General features: G+C 43.2%; 1 protein-coding gene across 4 annotated transcripts in view; it reads left to right on the top strand.

Annotated features, from left to right (window-relative positions):
- The window catches only part of NADK (NAD kinase), a 162,240-nt gene that overhangs the window by 20,752 nt on the left and 134,439 nt on the right, over positions 1-7,049 (top strand). Inside the window, exon 1 of one of the 4 annotated variants that reach the window (XM_073602968.1) lies at positions 624-793. The exons of the other annotated variants lie outside the window; for them this stretch is intronic. The gene's annotated coding sequence lies outside the window, so the exon portion shown is untranslated. Of the gene's footprint in view, positions 1-623; positions 794-7,049 lie in introns of those variants that run through there. 4 annotated transcript variants of the gene reach the window in all.

Here is a 7,049-nt window from a genome sequence, read left to right as displayed (position 1 = left end):
TTGAATTATTTTGAGGAGACCGCAAATTTACACTGTTATACAAGCTGTACACTCACTACTTTACATTGTAGCAAAGTATCATTTCTTCAGTTTTGTCATATGAAAAGATATAATAAAACATTTACAAAAATGTGAAGGGTGTACTCACTTTTATGAGATACTGTATGTACAGCATTGTTTATGTATGATGTGGTTTGAGATATATACTGTGTATGTCTATACACACACAAACACAAATATGCACCTTTTACACCTTTTTGTACATGGGCATTAAAAAATGCAATGTATTGATGGTTTGTTAGTAAATTGCTTTGGTTTTCACAGTATATGTATTAGTAAAAGAGCAGTAAAGCTGAACATTGAAGCTTCACTGCCATGATACCACTGAACTACTGTTTGGATGAGAGGTATGGTAGCTTCTGTTTCAGCAGTTCCAGGTATTTTGCATCATGATAGATGCTCTTTAATTATTGTCCGACTGATTTGCTTTTATTCATTGGGTGCATTTGATCTCCATGATCTATATTCATAGGAACGGTCGGCTGTGTTTGAATTCAGGCTGTGATGTTTTGTGGAGTGCCTTTTTTTCTTCAGTTTTTTCGTTTTGAGTGGTATCTGGTGTGGTTAACCATTGACAGCTTTCATGTGTGTGACCAAAGTGTCACTGCAGAGTACATCGGTCAGACGACTGTCATTCTCAAAGTGGATCTAGACAGACGTTTTACACTTCAGGAGCTTTAAAGAGCATGGTATGGATTCTATTAAATTATACAGTCGATACTCGTGGGGAAAGGTAGAAAAAAAAAAAAAAAATTCAATCAACTTTATTGCATGTTTTATATCTTGCTGGATAAATGTAATATTTCCTCCCTTAGACCCCTTTCACACCGAGGGCGTTTTGCTGGTGCTATAGCGTTAAAAATAGCGCCTGCAATCCGCCCTCAAATAGCTGCAGCATTGTCTCCAGTGTGAAAGCCCGAGGGCTTTCACACCGGAGAGCTGCGCTGGCAGGATGGGGAAAAAAAGTCCTGCCAGCAGCTGCTTTCGAGCGGTGAAGGAGCGGTGTGTTTACCGCTCCTCCACCGCTGCTCCCCATTGAAATCAATGGGGCAGCGCTGGGATACCGCCGGCAAAACGCCGCTATTGCGGCGCATTGCCAGTGGTTTTAACCCTTTCTCGGCCGCTAGCGGGGGGTAAAAGCGCCCCGCTAGTGGCCGAAATGCGCTGCTAATCCGACGGTAAAACGGTGCTAAAAATAGTGGCGTTTTTACCGCCAACGCTATGGGCGGCCCGGTGTGAAAGGGCTCTTAATGCAGAACAGATAGCGTGGTCACTGTTTAGTGTGGTAAAACTATTATGTTAGCACTTGATTATGTGAAATGAGACAGTTTTAGAAGATTGGAAACTTGATCCTGGATAAGCATATCTCTGTATTGTGTTCATAAAATTCATAGGAAAGCTACTGCTATAGTTGCATCTTCTGATACTGCTATGCAGATGCTAATGGCTAATTTTGACACCATTTTGCGGCACATTTACAGTTCTAAGTGTGATAACCGCTTCGTCTGGTCCCTTTCACCCCCTTCCAGTCCAGGCCAATTTTTAGCTTGCATGCCTGAAACTGTGACAACACTGAAACACTTTTCTCAAATTAGATTTTTATAAAAAATGTAGACAAAAAAAAAACCCAACTGCTACGCTTCTTCTTTTGGGTTATTTTTACTTAATATATATAATTTTTTTTTTTTTTTTTTTTTAATTTAGTCTGTGTGAAAGTTAGAGTCTACAAGCTATGGTAATGCGGTAATCGGGATTCTGGTATGGGGTATGTCGGTGATCAGGGCGCTGGTATGTCGGTGATCAGGGCGCTGGTATGTCGGTGATCAGGGGGCTGGTATGTCGGTGATCAGGGGGCTGGTATGTCGGTGATCAGGGGGCTGGTATGTCGGTGATCAGGGGGCTGGTATGTCGGTGATCAGGGGGCTGGTATGTCGGTGATCAGGGGGCTGGTATGTCGGTGATCAGGGCGCTGGTATGTCGGTGATAGTACCTGATGGTTTTTGCCTTGAAGGTCCTTGTTCAGGCACTTCCTGTTATAGGATAACAACCTAATGCCCTTGCCTATTCATTTCTCTCCTATGTTGTCCCTTTGTCAAAAGTGCTTCTGGAGGAGACTTTAAGGCTCAGTTCACATCTCCGTGCTCCAAATCGCCACGATTGCTGTTTGCAAGATTTTACAGCGATTGTCGCCCGAGAGGCCAAGATGTGAAGAGAACATGTGTGGCTGTGCTCATTGCACTTGACATCACGATCAGGAAATAGGCTCTGAACCATGACATGTAGCGGACGCCAGCAAGGGTGTGCAAAGAGGCTGCAGGAGAGCACCATCACTGAGATGATATACAAAAAAATTATTATTAATATTATTATTGGTGAAAACAATATTTCTCTAAAAAGCAAAAAAGATTGGTAGTTGTTTACAATATAGGCCATTTCACATGGGATGGACTCAAACAGCGGATCTGCCTGCTCAGTGGGAAATCTGTCTGCTGATCTCCGCAGAGCAGGTGGACGACAGGTCCGTGTCCGCCCTGCATCAGTGGACACAGCACGCTGTTCTCTATGGGGTGGTCGGTGGGAAATGGACAGACTGTGTGTTTCAATCCGACTGTCATCTGATCGATCCTGTGTGCTAAAAATAGTGAGCCCCAAAGAAGAAATGCAGTCACGTGACCTACTATATGAAGTAAGCGATATGCGTCTTATTTACTAGGAGGGCAAAATGTACACCGTGGTGGCCATGCTGCAGAGGCTGTCATTGTTGCCACTGAGCAGGAGGAGGTCCAAATGAACAGCAAGATCAATCTGTAATTTCTATAAGATTAAAGCCTCTAGTGTATCTATGGTAAGAATTTAAAATCATTATTGAATTCCCACATTTCAATTATTCCTAGCCTATTCCTATTAAAGCTGACAAATCTTGAAGTTTGAAAACGTATTTTATTAAGATCCCACACATTTACCTCCTTGAATTCTGTGACAAGTATTCACTTTGCCCTGTGAGTTGGCACTACTGTGTCACACATTTCACAGAGCCTGCTTTCCGAACTGTAGAGGTGTAGAGAAAATGAGTTTGAGGGGACAGAACCAGTAGAGGAATCACTGCTTGCAGGCAGTAAGGTACCATGGGATATGTAGTCCTTAGAAGTGGAAAGTAAACAGCAGAGAAGAAGCTGCAATGCATGCAGGGAATCCAGGAAGTTGTGGAAAGAGATGGCCAGCAGGCAGGCAGCACTCCCAAAATGAACAGATTTTTCAGCAAAGCTTATTTTGGATTGTTAAAAATAACTATCGTTTGTCTTACGATTACAATGCTGATGTTATAAAATGAAAGTGTGTGTGTGTGTGTGTGTGTGTGTGTGTGTGTGTGTGTGTGTGTGTGTGTGTGTGTGTGTGTGTGTGGTAGAGGGGTGTTCAGAGCCTACTCCTCCAGGAGAACCTTTTTCAGTGATGCCATTACACACCTTCAGGACCTTCTCCTTCAGCGACACAAAAAAAAAAAAAAAAAAAGTCCAAAATGCAGCACTTCAAATTGTCATTGTCATATGACAGTTCTGTCATTGAAGAGCTAGGGAATATGAAGGACCCTTCACCTGACATGTTTCATCCCGTAGGATATCATCAGAGGCACCTCTAATGATATCCTATGGGATGAAACATGTCAGCATGGCCGATTCAAGCACACTGTGAGCCGCGGATTTTCTACTACCTGTAAGTGGACTACAATAAATGATTATTTTTATACCTTACGGGCTTCACTATTGCTGCCTTATTTTCTTTACATTTGGGTAACTTCTCATTTATGAGCATATATCATATGCATCCCTGTTTTGGAGTTTGATGAGCTGGTGGCTATATGTGGTCTGGATTATGGATTCCCTGTGATCGTTTTGCAGTATTTGGAGTGTGACACTCTCTGCGATTTATGATTATATGCCTTTTTACCATTACTATCTGGTAAGCAGATTGGATTCACTTGGGTGTGGTGTGCTTTTTCATGCACACTGAAGTGGGTGAAGGGTCCTTCATATTCCCTATCTCTTCAATGACATTACTGTCATATGATTAACGACAATTTGAAGCTCTGCATTTTGGACTTTTTATATTTTTGTTTGATGATCAACGAACTGTGCTGGCTGCTTATCAAATATTTTAGATAGCGCAGATACCCAGCCACCTATTTAAAAAAAAAAAAAAAAAAAAAAAAAAGGGAGCCTGCAGGGCTATGTCAAATAAACATGCCCTACCAGAGCACATGGCTGGGATGACCGGTCTCCTCAACCTCTACAACAGTTCCTGGTAAACTAAACGGTGAAAGCCACTGACTTAAAGAATATAAAAAAATGTATTATATATTATCATATAAAAAAACAAAACAAAAAAAACACGTCTGACAAAAGCTTCAAAAGTGGCACTGGTGCAACGGCTCCCCATACCTATATTTCTTAAAGCTTGCAATGCCATATTTAACTGCTTCCTGTCCGCCTACAGCCTATAAACATCATAAAGTAAGCAGCGCCGATACGGGTTGACGTACCTGTACATCAGCCAGTATCAGTGGCTCCTGTGCAGCTCACAGAGCGTGCACCCGGGAGCCCCGTGATCAAGGTGTCCCCCAGGCACAGTGGATCACATTACGGCTGTGTCCAGGTGATCACATGGTCTTGCACCATGTGATTGCTGTGTCCAATCACAGCAATCACATAGTACTCAATGGAAACCAAAAGTATACATTGGTTCTCTCTGCTCTCGCACAGATCAGCTGTGAGAGCAGAGAGAACTGTGGCTATAGCCTGTGAGTGTACAGCAGCCTATCACACTCAAAATACATTCAGACTGCAGAGTCAGCCTACTCCAGCAGTGTCCCTGATCACTGGTGCAGCCAGCCCGTCACCTGTCCCAGCATCACCAGTATGTCGGTGATCAGGGCGCTGGTATGTCGGTGATCAGGGCGCTGGTATGTCGGTGATCAGGACGCTGGTATGGCGGTGATCAGGGCGCTGGTATGACATGGTGATCAGGATGCGGGTATGGAGGTGAACAGGGCACTGGTATGGCAAATGGCGGTGACCAGGACATCTGTTTGGTGTTACTTTAAGCACTGGTGATGCTGGGACAGGTGACGGGCTGGCTGCACCAGTGATCAGGGACACTGCTGGAGCAGGCTGACTCTGCAGTCTGAATGTATTTTGAGTGTGACAGGCTGCTGTACACTCACAGGCTATAGCCACAGTTCTCTCTGCTCTCACAGCTGATCTGTGCGAGAGCAGAGAGAACCAATGTATACTTTTGGTTTCCATTGAGTACTATGTGATTGCTGTGATTGGACACAGCAATCACATGGTGCAAGACCATGTGATCACCTGGACACAGCCGTAATGTGATCCACTGTGCCTGGGGGACACCTTGATCACGGGGCTCCCGGGTGCACGCTCTGTGAGCTGCACAGGAGCCACTGATACTGGCTGATGTACAGGTACGTTAACCCGTATCGGCGCTGCTTTCTTTATGATGTTTGTAGGCATTGCAAGCTTTAAGAAATATAGGTATGGGGAGCCGTTGCACCAGTGCCACTTTTGAAGCTTTTGTCAGACGTGTTTTTTTTTTTTGTTTTGTTTTTTATATGATAATATATAATACATTTTTTTATATTCTTTAAGTCAGTGGCTTTCACCGTTTAGTTTACCAGGAACTGTTGTAGAGGTTGAGGAGACCGGTCATCCCAGCCATGTGCTCTGGTAGGGCATGTTTATTTGACATAGCCCTGCAGGCTCCTTTTTTTTTTTTTTTTTTTTTTTTTTTTTTAAATAGGTGGCTGGGTATCTGCGCTATCTAAAATATTTGATAAGCAGCCAGCACAGTTCGTTGATCATCAAACAAAAATATAAAAAGTCCAAAATGCAGAGCTTCAAATTGTCGTTAATCATATGACAGTAATGTCATTGAAGATATGGGGAATATGAAGGACCCTTCACCCACTTCAGTGTGCATGAAAAAGCACACCACACCCAAGTGAATCCAATCTGCTTACCAGATAGTAATGGTAAAAAGGCATATAATCATAAATCGCAGAGAGTGTCACACTCCAAATACTGCAAATCGATCACAGGGAATCCATAATCCAGACCACATATAGCCACCAGCTCATCAAACTCCAAAACAGGGATGCATATGATATACGCTCATCAATGAGAAGTTACCCAAATGTAAAGAAAATAAGGCAGCAATAGTGAAGCCCGTAAGGTATAAAAATAATCATTTATTGTAGTCCACTTACAGGTAGTAGAAAATCCGCGGCTCACAGTGTGCTTGAATCGGCCATGCTGACATGTTTCGTCCCATAGGATATCATCAGAGGTGCCTCTGATGATATCCTACGGGATGAAACATGTCAGGTGAAGGGTCCTTCATATTCCCTATCTCTTCAATGACAGAACTGTCATATGACAATGACAATTTGAAGTGCTGCATTTTGGACTTTTTTTTTTTTTTGTGTCGCTGAAGGAGAAGGTCCTGAAGGTGTGTAATGGCATCACTGAAAAAGGTTCTCCTGGCGGAGTAGGCTCTGAACACCCCTCTACCCCACACACACACACACACACACACACACACACACACACACACTTTCATTTTATAACATCAGCATTGTAATCGTAAGACAAACGATAGTTATTTTTAACAATCCAAAATAAGCTTTGCTGAAAAATCTGTTCATTTTGGGAGTGCTGCCTTCCTGCTGGCCATCTCTTTCCACAACTTCCTGGATTCCCTACATGCATTGCAGCTTCTTCTCTGCTGTTTACTTTTCACTTCTAAGGACTACATATCCCATGGTACCTTACTGCCTGCAAGCGGTGATTCCTCTACTGGTTCTGTCCCCTCAAACTCATTTTCTCTACACCTCTACAGTTCGGAAAGCAGGCTCTGTGAAATGTGTGACACAGTAGTGCCAACTCACAGGGCAAAGTGAATACTTGTCACAGAATTCA

This window comes from Aquarana catesbeiana, linkage group LG10 (assembly GCF_042186555.1).
Source record: "Aquarana catesbeiana isolate 2022-GZ linkage group LG10, ASM4218655v1, whole genome shotgun sequence".
Classification (NCBI taxonomy): domain Eukaryota; kingdom Metazoa; phylum Chordata; class Amphibia; order Anura; family Ranidae; genus Aquarana; species Aquarana catesbeiana.
The sequence above is the reverse complement of the archived record's forward strand: the minus strand, read 5'-3'. Positions and strand labels throughout refer to the sequence as shown.